We start from the raw sequence: 18,967 nt of genomic DNA, 5'->3' as shown, positions 1-18,967 counted from the left end.
TCAAGGAAGAAGAAATAGAAGGAAATACTGCATATTTTTCAAAACCTAAAATACTTCTAATCTTCATTAGCATTTCCCTACTTTAATATACTTGATAAACTGGTAGATTTACTATCCAAAATTTGGCAGACATAAAAATAGTTCCTTTCACTATCAGAAGCTAGAAAGTATTGGTTTTGAGATATTTACAGAAGAATCAGCAGTTAATAATTATCCAGACAGACTGAAACTGCAGTTTCAGAAGGAAGCTGGTGTTGCATCTCCTGCAAGCACAAAATCCAGATTTATAGTTCATGCTACATAGAAGATCTGCTTAGTGTCTGGTATAAGGTTTTGGTTTTTTCTTCCTTTTCTTTTTCTATTTTTCTTTTTTTTTCTTTTTTTTTTTTCTTTTTTTGTTTTTTCCTAAGAAGGGTTTCATAGTTTCTTAGAACAGTTATTTGTGTGTTAAATGCTTGTTAAGTTTGCTGCTGTAAAACAGAGCATGTAAACTGTTCTCTGAAGACTTAATGGCAATTCCAGTTCAACTAAAATGCACTAAGCTTCATTTCTGTGCTTTAAAGCTGTTTGCACCAAATTGCTGTGTATACGTGTGACTTCAGAATGTGCACATGTGATAATCTGGAACAAGTATGTCTGGGTTAGCTTGGATGCTATTTCCATTCCAAAGTTATAATCAAATGTACTAAAATTTAATAAAAAAATCCCACATATCACTGTAAAGCACAGTAGTTCTAGGACTGTGTAACAAACCACATTCAAAAGTAATGTTTATAATCTTGCAGTTCTTCTTTTGTGTTTGCTTGGGTTCATACAACATATGCTACTGAAGTACAACCCCTTCCCCTCTCCTTCCCCTCCCTCCCTCCTTCCCCTCCCTCCTGTCCTCTGCCTCCCCCCCCCCTTCCTTCCCCTTCCCCTTCTCATTCCCATTCCCCTTTCCCTTTCCCTCCCTCCCCCTCAATACAGCAGAACAGAAACCTTTTAATTGCTGCTTACCTCTGCATTAATCATGGTGTTTCATTATGCTCTATGGACATATAGTCTGTCCTGCAGTTTAGTTCTGTTTCAGTACAATGTTTAGGTCAAATACCCAGGGATTTCTCCGTCAAGACAAAGCAGGACTTTTCTGCAGCTCTCGCTGCACAGGATGCTGTTTGGCAAAAGTGACAGAGCAGATCTCAATGGACTCATTATATATGAAAGCTAAAAGCAATTCCTTACACAGTTTCATTATAGATGATAACTGATAGAGGCTGGACTGTGTAATGAAGTAGACTATTTGGTTTCTTGTAAATAATTTCGTATTTCTTAAGAGAAGGCATTCAAGAATTGCTGGTTCTAATGCTGCAAACTGGCAACATGACAACAGTTCATAAAAACGACAGCTTCCAGAAGCATCTTCTATTTTTCATCATTTTCATCAGACTGATGAATCACTGAGCTGGTGTCAAGTAAAGATACACTAGAGCTCTTTTCCACCAAAAAATCCTAAAGTCTTGCTTGGGACCCTGTAATTCTGGATCCTCAGTGACTTGGCAGTTGTCAATGTGATCTGTCTCAATTGTAAAGGGTGAGAAAGTAGGTCACAGAACGAAATATCATCTCCCCACACAGTTCACTCATCTGACAAACTGAATTAAGCTCTTTCAGAGGTGATGTGATGTCTGTATTAAGGAGGTTCACAGAAGTTATCCTTTGAAGAAAAGAGAGACTTTCTAGCTCCAGAGTGTGTTGAAGTGGGAAGTCTTGTGGTGTACTGGGAGCATGCCTCCAGCTAGGCATTCTTAAGAGGGTGACTAAGAGCTGTGTTGGAAAGAAGAGAGACCATCACTTGGCTGGCAAAAGACAGTGCTCTGACAACCTGGTGATAAGGACACCTGCCCGAGGAGAGCTTACACCAAGTAAGTGTCTGGCTAATTTGGGATCCAGTTTGTGGTGATGAACACTCTCCTAAAAATGGGAGTTGGAAGGGGATCACTTGATCCTGGGTTCCACTCTACCCCTGCCAAAGCCTAGCCTGTGAATCCCTTTCTTCCCTCTCTTGGGGAGTTCATAGACCTGTGGTGCCTCAAAAGGTATTTTGTGCCAGCCCTGTCTCTGCTGGTAAAGAAACTATTACTCATGGGATAAAGTATCTGTTGATGTAATCCCATGTGTTATAATTTAGATTTCAGTTTAGGAACATTATCCTGTAATGCATGTAGCCATCATGTTGATTACACTGTAGTCACACTGTGTAGTTATTGTCTTTCCATAGGCTGTGTTTTGGTGTGGTAATCTACATACATGCACACAAATCTGTTTTTTTTCTAATTGTCCCTCTGTCAAGTGCCTAAAAATCATGAGTCTGTTAAACAGAAAAGCAATAATATAAGACATTTCCCAGCAGATCAGATTTATTTATTTATTTATTTATTTTTTGACAAACTGACCAGAGGTTAAACTGAGCAACAAAAGTGGACTTAAAAGATTGTCTGTGATTGAAGGACTACATTTCACTTTGTTATGCATGTGTAAATTCAGAGTAGCTCCAAACCCAGGAACTTCATTTTCAGCATGTATAAATGTAGAGGCTAGAGACATTGTTTTTGCCTTGTGAATGGAAATATTATGCTAATTAAAACAAAAAACAAACAAACAAACAAACAAAAAAACCATTCAACTTCCTCATATGTAACATTTCTATCCTGTGGAAAGGATAATAATTAGAAGAAGACACTCATGATTTTTCCTTCATGGTTAATAATGGGGAAGAAGGGAAAAGCACATGTGCACTTGCTCAACAGAGAAGAACAGCTTTGATAAAGCTCTCTGTCATGTTAATTTTTGTAGCTGTGCACAGACCCATCCTACTTTTTAAAGTGTAAACTAGTAAGTTACTAGTAAAATTTAAACTTGAAGTGTAAACTGGTAACTTACTAGTTTTGTAAGTGTAAACTAGTGAGACAAAAATGGATTCATTTTCACACCCTGTGGTAATTAAAAAAAAAACACAACAAAAAACAAACAAACAAACAAACAAACAAAAAAAAAAACAAAAAAAACCCAGCCTCTACTGTTTCTTCTATTTAAACATTGCAACTGTCATATATTAGTTATTAAAATTACCATCAAAATAAATTTCCCTGTAGATCTTAAAAAAAAAAAAAAAAGAAAAAAAAAAAAGACGTTTTACTTCATCACAAGCAGAAGTTAAAAACTTGGAGAAATCACTATTATAACTGCTTGAAAAAATGTTGTTATTGCTATTACTGAACAACGAAGGAAATGAATTTCTCTGCTATGTTTTGAATGTAGAAAAAAATGTTTCAGCTGTGCTCCATTTATGCTATTTCTCAAATTGCTCTGCGGAGAACAGGTGGTTTGAGAGAAAGGAACTCATAATCTGGACATGAAAAGATATCATATCAGAAGCGAGATCTCAGTTTAGCTGTTCTTTGATTTTGTATTTATCAGATTATTCTGAAAGACTCTTCAAGAGGTTATTTAAGCCATCTGCTTGGCTAACCTCAGGCAAATGGACTTTCCTATCATCCTTGATTCAGGTGATTTACACTTGTTCTCAGATCTTCAGAGCTTTCCTGACTGTAGAGTTAGTTCAGTTCAACATTTTTAAACTTGATTGAAGTGATAATTTATATATCTTTCTGGGGGTTTTCTACTGATGACTTCTTTTCATGTTCGCAGTAGAGAGCTGTTTATTTCTATCTTCTTAAAAGCAGATTTATGTATATGAAAACTGTTACCATGTCTTCTTTCCAGATTACATACATCCAGGCTCTTTAGCTGTGCGCCTTCTGAAAATTATCCTTCTTACTTTTTTGCATCTTTTGTAGATCTTCTCTGGAAGCTCTGCATTTACTTGAATGAAATGCCCTAAGTTGCATTGTACTGAAACTAGAAGAGAATTTGTTTAGGTATAGTCTGCTTTAGCTGGCAACAAAATCTTGAAGATATGTCTTAACAGGATTCTCTTTCTCACTCTGTTTCATATTACGTTCTCTCTTCCAGACAATAAAAATCAGTTTATATCTTGGAGATTATAGTTGAGTAATCATAAAGAAAAATGTATGATGTCAAGATGAAGATAAACAAGCTGAAGGCAATCTGGCAGTATGATAAAAGACTGGTTTAATTGTGAGAAATGGCCAAACAGATAAACAGGGAAACACAACTAAGAGTAAACACAGATGAAAACACTACTGGTAGAGTTTTTGTTAACTCTTTTGAGAGAATTGTCACAATAGAAATATTGTGAATTATCAGGTTCTACTGACAACTGTAGAACTTTAATATCACTGATGACAAAGAATCCAGGTTAAACTGCACAATTAACTTTTTATTGTCATTTATTTCTGAGGAAACCATTATACACTGCAGAGATTAGAGAAAAAAATATGCGTGATATTGCATTTTACTTATTTTCCTATCCATTCCTGACTTGCCCTTGGGCAAAAATGCTTCCCTTCAGCCTTCATGGATGATAGAGCTCTTCCAGAAGTTCAGGTGAGTGAGGACATTCCTTAGTCTGTAGGAGCAGACTGACACCATCCTACTCCTCTCTTAACTCCTTTAAATTAATTGCCTGGGGATTAGCTCTCCCATATCGGAATGTCTTTATTCCTCCTTTGTAAAGAACATCTCTGTCTCCCTCTGTCCTGTCTTACATTAGGGAGGACACCCCTTTGCCAAGCATTCACTTGCTGAACATATTGGGTCAGAGAATGTTTTTGCAGTCGTGCAGTAACATGAGCATCAAGAACGGAAGGGGGTTCTTTGGCTGCTGAGAGTGATTATGTGCTGTCACACATAGCAAGCATATCATAGATGGACAGTGTGGTGTTTTCATAGAAAATCTATTCACCCACAACATAACACACACACTCACATGCACACACACACACACACACACACACACACAAAACCAAAAAAAAACCCAAACAAACTCAAAAAACCAACACTTTCTGATGTCCTCCAGTACATATTGGATAGCTGATTGATAATTAAAAATGGGATGAGCCACAAGTGACTCTCTAACTGGTTCTACCCAGGGCTCCTCAGTCTTCTGGCTTCCATCGAGTGGGAGCCTGGTTGCTTCGGTTGAAAGACAGTTATGGAAGACAGTGACCATTTGCCCTGCTTAGAGACTTCGAAGATCTGGAGCTGAAAGTATGATCACAGTGATTATAAATGTAGCCTGTGCTGTAGGATACAGAACATGATTTATTTTGTGAACCCTTCAATCAGTATACTTGCTGTAATTCCTAAAAACATCAGCAGCCAGAAATCACAAGAATTACTTCATTAAGGGACTCTGTGGGGATCAGGGATTACTGTAACAGAAGATCTCTAGTCTATTTTGATTTTGCCATTACATCAGATAAATAACTGTTATTTCCGCTCTGGTGGTGGTTTACTTAGCAAATGAACTTCATTCTATTTGCTTTATTGTACTTCATGATTTATTTGCTTACTGCTGTTCACAGTGTGACTAAGCTGACCAAGGCTTTACTGCATTTGCACTGAGAATGCCGTGAAGAAAGCTAAAGTAGTTGGTGTGTCTTCCATGTACAGGGAACATTCTATTGTGGCAAGCCACTAGCAACTTGATACATACTTAAACACAGGGTGAAAAAATGTTACACAAAACTGATGACCTTGTAAAACTGCAATGTTCAAACTTCTAATTTTCTCAAAATAAACTTGATAATCACAGCCTCCATCTGTTCTTTTAAAAACTTTTTTTCATTTTCAGATGAGTTAATGTATTCATCTTGATGGTCCACAGTGACTACATTTCTTCCCAAAACAGCTCTGAACCTCTCTGTGCTCTTACACTTTTGTCCTGGCTAAGCTCAGGCCTTGATTTTACAAGCTGTAAATGATGCGGGACTGAATTCTTCAAGCTCTCAAATTTTGCAGGTTCCTGTCCTAATGTAACTGACTTTTCCAGGCTGCTCTATTTTGTAAGAGGAGTCAGTTTGTATTAATCAAGGAGGGATGTGTTTACTCTTTAAGCCATTTACAGCAATAAACAGAGCCAAACCTCTGCAGTCACACAGAAAAGTAGACACCTTACTCCCACCAAGTCTTCCTTGTCATAAACTACCTGAATAAATGCTTGAATATGACATTTTTAAGAGTCAAGTAGAACCTCGTGGTGTTGTTGGCTTGGTTAAAGCCATAGATGCCTCTGCTACAATGGGTAATGTTTGTCACATAAGTTTGAGTTTGGGAGTGTCTGTGCTCATTTCACTTTTCACTTATTAAACACTCATTTTTCTGTACTTAAGCTCCAGAGAATCTTGGAACTTAAGAGGGAACACAACTTGCAAGACAAAAACATAATGAAATACAATTAAATTATTGACAACACATTTTTGCATGGAACCTTTTGAATTAATTTGGCAGCCATTTGGAGAGCTGAATCAACGTTGCACCCAGAGGACAGGGGCACATACACATCCAGTGCTGAGATGAATCAAAACAAGAAAAGAGCATAGAATGGATGGAATATATGTACTATGGAGCTACATTCTTATGGGCCCCATTGGTCTGAGTAATTTGGCTAATTGAATTTTACCTCATTGCTGCCTCTGTGGCTAGCACTGATGGTTGCTCAGTAACTCTGTTTTTAAAATTCCCTATGCTTTGTGCTTATTTAATATTATATTTCCATCTGTTAATTATTTAAAAAAAAAAAAAAAAAAAAAAAAGAAGTTACCAGCCAGTGTTGTACTTAGTCTGTTTATTTATTTAATTGTTTTAAAGAATATCTGCTGGAGGAGCACCTGGCAGGCAAACCTGGCTTATTTCTAGACTAGAACACCTATGTTAAAGTCACTACTTGTTCACATTATTGATTCTATGCATTTTGCTTTCTATACAATTTGTAGAACCTGCATTTTATTTTAACAATTTTCCCTGTCTTATGGCACCATTTGGGGTTTTGATACATTAACAGTATAAACCTGAAAAGACTGTTGTGAGGGAGAATCATGTTTGTCTTCAAAACACAAATGATTCTATCTTGTCTTACTTCTCGTCTAAATGGCACAAGGTAACACTATGAGCAGTATTATTTTAACAATGAGTGAAAAAAATAGTAGACCATGGAAAGTGTGTGAATAGTTTTGGATGTTAGGATTTCTAGTAATCAGTGTTTTCTGATTTTCCTGTTATTCTGTCCAGTATTTCGTATGTTTCTAATATGTTTTTTTGGAATGACCTCAGTTGTAACTGCAGCAGATAAATTATACAGTAAGACTGATACCTCTATGCAAAGTTTCTGCATCATGAATGAGGCAGGTGTGAAAATACTTTGATTCTGGAGAGAGCAGAATGAATAGAACAAGCCTGTGGAAATGTTACTACTAAATCATTTCCCTAAACTTGAGAAATGTGTTAATAAATTGCTCAAAGAATGAGGTTCACACACCACTATCTGAAACTCACAGGAATAGATTTACTAAATTTCATCTGTTGTTTTTCTTAGTATGTTTCTAATTTGTCATGTGTGCAGAAAAATCCCACAGCAAATATGGCCCATAACCACATTAATGTATGTACGTGTATAGGTACATATTCCTTGCCTATGAGGGATTTCTGGAGGAAGATAGTTTTCTCTTGTGCTAAAACTGAAAGAACAGGCTTTCTACGGTGAAAGACTTACTGCTGTATTTCAGTTTCCTTGCTCTTTTCAGTATGGAGTGATATTGTAATACTTCAAAAACATTCTTGTTTATTTTACATTATAGTTCATAAATCATCAAGTTCATAAATCAATTGTAACCCAAACATTTCCTAAAAAGGATGCACAACTTTTGGATTAACATTTTCCAATGATATTTTGGGCATCTATCAGCAGTTACAACAGAAACTGAATTTCAGATATAATTCCCAGTAATGAAAAGGCACTCCATTACATGCTTTAAAGACCTTCTGCTAACATGATCTAGGTATTGTAAATAAACAGTTGCATGTGCTCAGTATTATAAATTCATTCCTCTGAGAGGTCTTCATTTTTCTGCTAGCACGTGCTGTTTTGCATAGGCCAAGTAACCGAAAAAAAAATAGCAAGATGTTTGCAAACAGAAAGACCTGCTCCCTGAAGGCCACCAGAGAATCAAGTGCTACTGATTTGCACGGAGAGACTGTAACTGCTTGCAAGAAATATATAACAGCAGAGAAATGCTGTCCATCTTTTAACAAAAAGTATACAAAGTCCAAGGATCGTATAAAAGTCTTCTGTTCTGGTCAAACTCTTAAGTGATGACACTCTCAAGACTGGTTTTATGTCATTCCCAGTGTAAACCTTAAATCATACTTTAGGCCCAGCTGAAGCACTTGATACCTTGAGAAGGAGAGTTCAGGCATGTTTGATAACATGTTGGCTGCTGAAATTCTTACTCAGGCAAATTGTCTGCACTAGGCATGAGGCAGAGTTCCCACGGTTCAGTCTGCCAGAAGGTGCTCTGTGGGTCAACTTCTTTAGAGAGCTGGTAGATGTTTCCCATGCTGGAGCCAGGATACAGCTGATGTTGTAACAGTTAGTAGGTAAAATCATAGATTCGTAGAATCATAGAATGGCCTGGCTTGAAAAGGTCCACAAAGACTACCTAGTTTCACCCCCCTCATATGTGCAGGGTCACCAACCACCAGACCAGGCTGCGCAGAGCCACATCCAGTCTGGCCTTGAATGCCTCCAGGGATGGGGCATCCACAACCTCCTTGGGCAACCTGTTCCAGTGCATCACCACCCTGAGTGAAAACCTTCCTCCTAATATGTAACCAAAACATAACCCTGTCTCAGTTTAAAACCATTCCCCCTTGTCCTATCACTAACTGCCCCTGAAAACAGCCGTTCTCCCTCCTGTTTATATGCTCCCTTCAAGTATTGGAGGGCCACAATGAGGTCTTCCTGGAGCCCTCTCTTTTCCAAGCTAAACAAATCCAGTTCTCAGCCTTTCTTGGAAAGACTCAAGTGCCCCTATGCATAAACAAAAGGCCTAGTTATCTCCTTTTTCCAAATACAAGAACATAGAAACATGGTGATTTTTGAATACAGGGCCTAGTTTTCACATTTTCTATCTATTTCTAAGAAAAACAGAAGCTCCAAAATGCATTTTGAAACACAGCTGAAGTCTCCCGCAGAGTGCTGTGAGGAGCTGTGTGATATGGTCATCCTTGTGATCCCCCACCAGATCCAGAGTGCAGTATGCATGCAGGGTACCCAATGCAAACCTGTTGTGTGAGTTAAAGATAGTTTCCTTTAAAGCATTTGAAATAGCAGACACAGCTGGTGATCGTTTTCTTTTCCAAACAAACATCACATCCAGATCTGGCTCTTCCTACCCTTTAAAATTCCATTTTCTTCAAAAATTCATCCAAAGTAATATATTTGAGAAAAGATCTTAAAAGCACTGTGACTAAAAGAGCTCTAGGGAAACAAGATGAACTGATTAGACATTTTTTTGTAGTTTGATAATCCAGCAATCCTTATTCTCTTATTTATTTATTTATTTATTTATTTTGGGCATTCAAAATATTCATTACTCTATAAACATCTTGTCAGATGAAGAAGTAGGGTGACAGACCATATATTATTTGGTTGGCCTGATTTAAAATACTTGTTGTATTCTTAGTATTACAGGACTTGTATATGTTGTTTTTGAGAGAAGGCCTATTGACTGATTCTATTTATTTATCTGAAGATCCCTCAGAAACCAACGATCACAAATAGCAGCCACAAGCAGCAGTTGCAGATATTGACTGTGGCTGTGCACAAATGCAGTTGATAAATTACCGTATTAATTTTTTTGGTCCCTTTGAGTGATTGACTTGTCTGGAGATGAATGGGAAATGTTTTAAAGTACCTAAATAGAGCAGCACTCCTCCCTAAGGTGCCATTGCCTTTCCATGGGAATCAACAGCAAACAGAGAACAACATGGTACAGGATTTATGATTTATCATATAGCTGCTCAAGCATGAGGACAGTTATGGATTTTATGCTGTAGGCATGTATTTTGCTAATTGCAAATGCAGGACAAATTAAATCCCACATATGTTGTCAATGTTCACTTTGCTTGGCTTGCCCTCCAAATTCTGCAACTGTAGTGCCACTGACATTATGTAAAACATATTCACTCTTTTTATCAACATGAAGTAATGGCTCGCAGAAAGAAGTGATTATGGCTGGCAGGTCAAACCTAAATCAACATTCCTTGTTTTTTTTTAGCGAGACTAGTACAAATCTGTGAAGAGACTTCAAGGATGATCTATGCAAGAATGATAGCTGTGAAGTCCATACAACTTTGAAAAACAATTATTGCTTAAAAACACTGCTAAAATTTACGTTCCTAATGCTCCACTATCTCTGAGAAAACTGTGAAACAAAGTCCTCTGAATTCTGACCTTAAGACTTTTGTAGCAGAGAGTTTGAAGATGTAGTTAGGGATGGTGTATAGTCAACACAGGTAAGAGTTAGTCAAGTTGTTCCTCACTGTGAGGTCATATAGATGGATGTCTTCACCAAGAAAAGTGAGCTGCTCACAGTCTTCACTGGGCAAAACATGGAAGACATTGATCTTCAGTGGATTTGAATTCCAATTCAAACATTTCTGAGATTGCTTCTCTGACATTTTCATTGTCCTATCTATCTAAGACTGCTCAGTGTTGAGGAGCAGCTCTGAGCCACTGTCATGTATTCAACTGCTGTGATTTTCAGAATACCAGGCCTGTGATGGTACATGTGGTTTATATTTGGATACTTCAACACCTTCTGTAGAACTGTACATACATGCATGGTGTGTGGATATTGTCAGTAGCTGGGCTTAGTTACTGGGCTGTATGCTGTCCTGGAATGAGTCTGGGAGGACATGGGGCTGGGCGTTATTCATTTATCACTGATCTTCTGCACTCCTCCCCATGTCCGTGGAGCTTTTAATCAAAGAAGCTAATGCACATAGTGCAGAATTAAAAATTATCAGCTTCAGAATATTACGTAGCAGTGGCATGGACACACATTTGAAGAAATCAATAGAAATCCAAGGGCAATATCTGCTGTAATATATTTATAGTCAATCTTCAGCAAATGTTAAATGCTAACTGGTAGCAGATAAGCCATGAGGGCAGTGTTCCTCTTCAAGATGAAATAAAAGTGACCAAAAAGATGTACTTGTTGTCATCCTAGCAAACCCAATGTTTTCTTTGGTTTTCAGCTGAGAAATTATGTGAGTTATGAATGTCCATTTGTCAGTCATCACGCATTACAACACTTCTGTTCATAAGGCGTATCAAGATTCAGACTTTCTGAGTTGGAAATTCTTATAAAACAAAATAAACTGTAAACCTTTGCACAGGAATCCTACAAAAAAATTGAATTTCAGCAAAATGACACCTGCAGATTTTATCTCCCCATTTCCTATTCTGAATGCTGCAGATGTGATAAGAAATAAAACTCATGATAATAACAATAGTAATAACCTAGTATGTAGTATATGATGAAATGGCCATAGTCAGGAAGAATGATGTCTGCCCAAATGCTTTTCCAGCAGGATGAATATATAATGCTTGTCATTTCTTTTCACTGCTTCACACATAGAGACTTGCTGTTTCTCATGCAGGTGAAGAGTTATTTGGATACATGAAAATAAAAGGACTTCAATTAAACTTCACAGAATTTTTCACTTACCTCCAACAGATGAGATGTGAACGTTTAATGCATGCAACTGATGCTTACTATTTCTGAAAAAGATGACTTTCCAGGACCTCCATGCTTTTGGGCTCAGGAATACATTCATGACCAATGGAAGGTCACAGCTGACACTGAGCATCTGGACCTGTTTTGGAAGCTTTTGGTCTAGGAGCAGTATAATAAATAGCAGTTCAACAGAGTCCTATGAAAAAATAAACAGACCATATTATCTCCAACTTTTAAACAGTTAGGAAATGTGCCATCATATTTAGCATGAGCTTTATAGTTCTTAAAAAATATTCAGAAGGACCCTGATTTGTGAGAACTTTCTTTTGTTCTGGAGGAGCAAAATAATGAAAAATAACGCTGCAGTAGATAGTTGAAGTACCCTTAAGATCTTTGTGAAAATATGAGATTGCTTTTCACTTTAATCAGCAATAACCAAAGTTATTTTCATGAAATTTATTGTGAGCTCCATCTAATTATGCTTATAAATGTATTTAAACTGTATTTCGAGGTATATTCTGCTTTTTTTTTTTTTTTTTTTTTGTTCTGTTTGAATCTCCATACAAAAATGGCATCCACTTAGAGCTGGTTTCAGAGCTGAACGTGAAACCAGCCCTGAAATGGGCTCATGTTAAAGTGTGGATTTGGACACTTTTCTGTTTTTTTAAAAACAAATGATGATAACATCTGTTGGTTTTCATTGTAACACACAAGATTAACTGTAGCATTAGTTTCCCAAAGTGCTTTAAGCAAAAAGTATATAAAGTTGTGCCAGAAATACGATGAATAATGGGTCTGAACAAACTGTGAAACTGCATGGATTCCACTATCAGACTGCATTAGATAGAACTCATTAGGCAAATTCACGATTTTTTTTTCGAGTTTTTAATTTTCTTTGTTGTTTTTTCTTGCTCTTAAGAACCAGAAATCCACATGCTGTTTATCAGCCATTGATTGGGAAAATAATTGGTAATATTTAACAAAAGAAAACTGGTTATATATACTTCATTACTAACTATGAATTTATCCACTGCTCTGTTGAATGTGGAAAGAAATACTTGTAGAGATGTGGGAAGCAATGTTGATTTCTTCTATACACATCATTAAATGTGTACGTCTTTTAACTTTCCCTGCAAGTACCTCCAAATGCCATCATTCTGAACTTTTTAACCCTTCATTTTACTGCTAAGTGTGACATCATATGGTGTGCAATAGCCCTTTGCCAGTCTGTATCAGCAGTCCTAGCTGTGTCCCCATCCAGGTCCCTGTGCAACCCTGTCTCCTTAATGACAGGACAGCATGAGTAAAAAAATCCTTGGCTCCTCTGCAACAACTAAATATCAATGTATTATCAGTACTATTTTGATTAACAATCCAAAACTTGGCAACATACAAACCACTGTCCCATCCGAGAACATGACGCAGTTTAAGCTAGCATGGCTGCCAAAAGGCAACATTCAGGAATGTGTTCAAAGGTGGGTGAAGAAAGGGGTCTGCTCCTTGCAATGGCATCAGGAATTTGGATGTTCTTAATCCAACTGTGAAACCATCCTCTGACAGCACTAGAGCACATAAGAAAGGGTGTGGGGAGTCCAATGTTTAAAATCCCATTGCAGAACTGGTTGCTGTTAATGTAGATAGAACGCCATCTTCAGACTAGGAATATTTTGTGTAAGTATTGTAATTTCCATCTCCTTGCAATTCAACCTACTAGAAATTATTAGATTGATTCCAGAATGGAAGTTAGAACTGATTTACAACTCTGTTCTACAACATATTGAGTGGAAAAGAGTTATATAAAGCTAATTCAAATTTGTACTCATTTTTCTTTTCTCCTTGTAAGTTTCGGTTTGTTTTACTTTCAATATGTTTAACATATATATGCTCAATATATTGCAAATATGATTGATGAGATATTTCTGATATGAAATAGGTTCTGGAAAAGTACACTTGTTATTTTCCATAATATTTCTTATTGTACTGTTCTCTTGAAGTACTCCTGAAGTAGTTCTCAGAAGGGAAGCCATCACTTAAGTTATTTGTCCAATCTGGCTATAAATCAGTGGAGAAAATATTCCTTCATTGGCAGGCACTTGGATGGGATGACCTAATCACTTTTTCCATCTCCAGAATGGAGGTGTCTAAGATTTATTGCAATCTTAATATAAATTCAAGACTGTGGATAGGTATTTTATGGCTTATTTTCAAGACAGTGACAAAAAAAGTTCAACATCAGTGCAAGATAACTTGTCAGGATATTAAAATATGTCAGTCCAAGTTTTGGGTAAAGTATAAGTAGATTTAGAAGCATCTGAATATGAGGTATTTTCTCATCTCTGTTCTTTTCTAACATTATAAACTAATTAATTATGTTACAGAGAAACTATTTTTTCCAATCAACTTAAAACATGACCAACAGAGAAAACTGCAATTTCAGAATGATGTTAAAACAATGTAATTGCTAATCTTCCCGGATAATATTGCAGATAATCATGGCCTCCTTATGACAAAGGTTTAGAGAAGGAGCCAGAAAAAGCACAGAACAGGATGAAAACGTACAGGTGGACTTCTGTTGCCTTGTTTAAAGATGTAGTCTGACTGTTCTTAATTTAATAGCTCTCTCATCCCAAGATTTTTAAACCTCAGTAATAGCTACTTTTTCAGCCTGAAAACTCCCAGCTTTTACTTTAGTGACTAGACATCTACTTCTCACCTAAACCACCCTGGAATTCAAAAATAAGGCAGGTATATCCTGCAATATCCTGCAAGACTTTTCTGATATTACTAGGCAATGTAAACGACATTCTTAGTCGTACAGCACTGTACAGCACTGCTAAAAGGCATGAACAAAAGAGAGGGCAGCATATACACAGATACGCACAACTCTGAAAAGACTTTCTGAAATGCAGATGCTAGGGTAGCAGGAAATATTACTGATAGGTTATTAAGATGCTTAGTGAACAGCTAAGGAGTAATAGAGGAACAATAAAGGAATGAGGGGAACCTCTCTGATAGGGAAGGAAGGGTCAAAAGGATGTTCCATAGAAATGATAAGAAACATTGGGAAGGAACACAGACAGGGGTTGTACCAGATAAAGGAACACAAATAAATAAATAAATAAATAAATACATACATACACACATAAAGGAATCTGAAAGTTGGCCAGTCAAAATGGGATTAGCAGTATAATCTGTATTCTACAGATTCAGCTAAAGATGTAGAAAGGGAAACAGAACCAGAGAAACACAGTTGCTGTTTATGGATCCAGATGTATATTCTCAAGGTGATGGAAGATTACACAGTCTGTGGGCACAAACAGATGTCTGCTGTGTCCTTGGCTCAACCTAGTACCTACTGTACACATAAGCTGTGCATTTTGTATGAGTCAGTATTGATGCAGTCTTTTTGGAAATGCAAATCTTGTCAGTGTGTGATAGATGAGACCACTGAAGTTATCCAGGCTGTCTACAGGACACTTAACAAATTCCTGAGGTTACAACTTGTCACTCTTCTGACTTAATTGCATTTCCTGTTGGCTCTGCCCTGCCACAGGAAAAAATGTTTAATTGTCATTTTGCCATACTCTTCTGAAGAATGAGATCTCAAGAAGCACATTCTCATTTGGAAGGTTGAAAGAGACTGTACTCCCTCTGATAAATGAGGAAGACGCTATAAGGCACATGCTTCCACTGACTGTGAGTTTTGGACTGCAAGATGGAAGACAACTGGAAATATTACCAGAGAATATCAAACCTTTGGTATGAGTTGGCACAGTTGTAGTGTCAACATGGTCAGCAAAAAGGGTTTGGAGTTAGGAGGAGATGGTTTGTAGGAACAATCTGAGAGGAAGGGTGGTATCAGATACATGCTATTAGAAAGACAGAATTATTGTCCCTGAGCAAACTGGGAGAGCAGTGGAGCTGGAATGTATTGTTTTACAGATGGATGGAGTGTCAGAGAGAAATGGGAACATGAAAAGCAAAAAAGGGCAAGGGAGAAGAATATGACTGAAGGAGCTGTGTATGAAGACAAATAGGAAAGATGAAGGAAAAGTAGAATGGAAGCAGTAGGTTATTAAATTGTGTAGGGAAGAGAAGTATGTGAGTGTAAGAGGAATTAATGGTGAAGTGTGATCCCTATAAAGACAATGATGAAGAAAAATATATCTCCCAAACTGTTGTATTTTCAGGTTAAAACACAATTATTTCTAAGAAATACTATACATTATTAACCTCCAGATAAATATATATAATTAAAGGTTGAATTCATGTATCAGTGAAATCAGTGGCAAAATTTTAGATCAAATCAGTCAAAAGATGACACAAACAGAGCATAAACCACAGCTAAAAGAGAAAAAAAATTCTCATTTTGGCTTTATATATAGCAAAAAATAAATTCACTATAGGAAAAGTATTTTTCCTACATTCACCCATTTACTTTCCACTATTATTCAAATGCCCACATCACTTAAAGACTACAGAATTGGCTACCCATTTGTGAATGCCTCATTAACTATTCATCATAATCATAAGTGCTAGCCAAATGTTTTTTTTGGACTAGAAATGTGCAATAGTCTTTTCTTTTTAATGCAGTTGTTGCTTCCATTATGTTATTTCCTCACTGTTGGCTTCTGTTCTAAGATTCAGTCTTTTTCTTGTGATAATTTGTTTCAGGTCACAGTGTCCATCGGCTTTGCTTCTTTGGAAGACCAAGTATTAGGAAGATAAATAGATATGGTCACTGGCACGGAAAATGGAAGAGACATAAATGCAGAGGAAGATGTCCCACAGATTCATAGCATAGGACGTCAGCAGAGAGACACTATTATAACTAGTTTGGTTTAACTGACACAGCCTACAGACTTCTGGAATGTCTTATGAGAAAGTATTGACTCAGCAATGTATCTTGGAAACTTCTGCCTAAGAAATTACCTATAATATAGTGATTGTGGTTCCTCTGGGAAAATTTAATTACTGGACAAATTCAAGTGTTAAATATAAGATCACTCAGTTTCCAGGGGAGTCCTGGCAGGCATTTGACTTGTTTACAGGAGAAAGGGAATTCCTTCATGCAGGTATTTTCTGAAAGCACCTTCTTGGTGTTTCACAGTGAAAAAGTAAGGATGTGAGCTCCATAAACTGAAAAAAAGTCCACTCAGTTCACAAGTGATTGTTCCAATGGAAGCAATTTTTTATTTGTTTTATTTTATTTTATTTTATTTTTTTTTTAATATATCATGTATGTTACACTTGTAGCAGGATCTCCGCTTTTAAGGTTGGCCAGCTGAAATACTGGCCTGCACTCATACATCAAAGATTGTATTCGTCTTTTAATACCTTGGTAATCTTGCTATTGCCATGATTCAGACCAAGAAAAATCCTTCCCTTTATCCTTCCCTTTCCCCTTCCCCTTCATATTCATGTAGTGTATGCATAAGGATTAATAAAGGTTTACTGCAAAAATCTTGTGATGTTGTCTGTCTTTTTTACAACTTATGGGGCTACCAGCTTCCAGAATTTCCATATAGCTCACAGGATGCCCCTATGACATGTAATTAACTTGAAACCCTGGCATAAATATGCAACTTTGACTTGCCTGTGTATTCTGTTTATCTTATGGCCAGAGAACTGACATAGAGAAAGATCTGCAGCCCCTCAGAACAGCAGTTCTTGTCACCAGCCTGGCAATATTTTGCACCAAATGGTTTGAAATAAAATATGTGGAATGTACCCTGGGGAACAGAAGTTCTAATTCTTGCAGATAAGTGAAAATATTTTGGGGCTATATTTGAGATTTATGAGTGGATTGTAGCCTTAACAGACTTCTTAATACAATTAGTACTGCAACTATAGACATTTGCATATAATTAGTCTTTACTTTGTGGTAAAGTTATCTGAGGGCATGAAAGGACAAACAAAGGTGATGACAATCAGCTGGGGGCCTTGCTTACTATATTTCAAATGTTAAATATTTTAGGTTAGAAAGATGACAGACAGAGGAAAGGCTAAGCTGTTATCCAGAGAGGAATATACAAGCATCTCAGATTTGAAGAAAGCTTTTTTGTTGTTGTTGGATGACAATAATTCTGTTTCTGAACTGTTAGAACATCTTTTTCTTCATTGTAATTGATCTTATTACTCGTTTACTTCAAGCAGAAGATCTTTTTCTTCAAGACATGCATTACAGGAGGAGTGCATCCCCCACACATCCAGCACTGATTATAAAGCATATCTGCTTTCTAACACTACAGCTTGAGTCTTAGAGAGTGCCCCAAGCACAGGAGGGATGTGGAGCTGTTGGAGCAGGTCCAGAGAGGATGATCAAAGGGCTGGAGCACCTCCCCTATGGAGAAAGGTTGAGGGAGCTGGGCTTGTTCAGGCTGGACAAGAGAAGGTTTCAGGAAGACCTCATTGCAGCATTTCAGTACTTAAAGGAAGCTTAAGGAGGGAAACAGGAAGCAGAAGGAAACAGGAGGGAAACTGACATTTATGCAGTCTGATAGCATTATGACAAAGGAGAATGGTTTTAAAGTCAGAGAGGGTACCTTTAGGTTAGCTAGCAGGAGGAAATTTTTAACTCAGAGGGAAGTGAGACCCTGGCACAGCTGCTCAGGGAGTTATAGATGCTCCTGTCCCTGGAGGTGTTCAAGGCCTGGTTGGATGGGGCTCTGGGCAGCCTGATCTGGTGGGTGGTAGTCTGCCCACAGAAGGAACAGGATAGGCTTTAAGGCCCCTTTCAACCCAAGCCATTCTATTGTTCTATGGTTCTATGGTTAAGGTGTGAAGGTATTGGCCACATGATAATTACTCTCAGTACATGCTTTTACTTTGATATTGAATCTTCTGTCTGAATATTGTTTTCAGACAAATTTTGCAGCACCCTGTAATCGTTTAATCCAGGCCAAGTTCCCTTATTTCACTTCCAAGATTATTCCCCTAACTCACTTCAGGAAGGAAATCTCCCAAGTCTTACTAAAGCTGAGATATATGATATATACTGCTTTCTACTATCCTTAGTGTCACTTAGAGAAATGTATTGCCTGACTGAAACACATAAACCCCATGTTGCTCATACAAGTAATATATGAAGACAATCTGCTAAAATGACACAGTGATTAATGCTACTTAAAATGATGTCTGCGTGACCTTCTTTGATCATGTTAACACAGTGCTCTTCATCTGATTCTGATTCATCTGATTCTGCTTAAATATGGCTGTGAATTTTGGCTCTGGGACATTCTTTCCTTTGAATACTATTTTTG

The sequence above is a fragment of the Coturnix japonica genome, chromosome 3, assembly GCF_001577835.2.
Source record: "Coturnix japonica isolate 7356 chromosome 3, Coturnix japonica 2.1, whole genome shotgun sequence".
NCBI classification, from domain to species: Eukaryota; Metazoa; Chordata; class Aves; order Galliformes; family Phasianidae; genus Coturnix; species Coturnix japonica.
Note: the sequence above shows the minus strand (reverse complement) of the source record.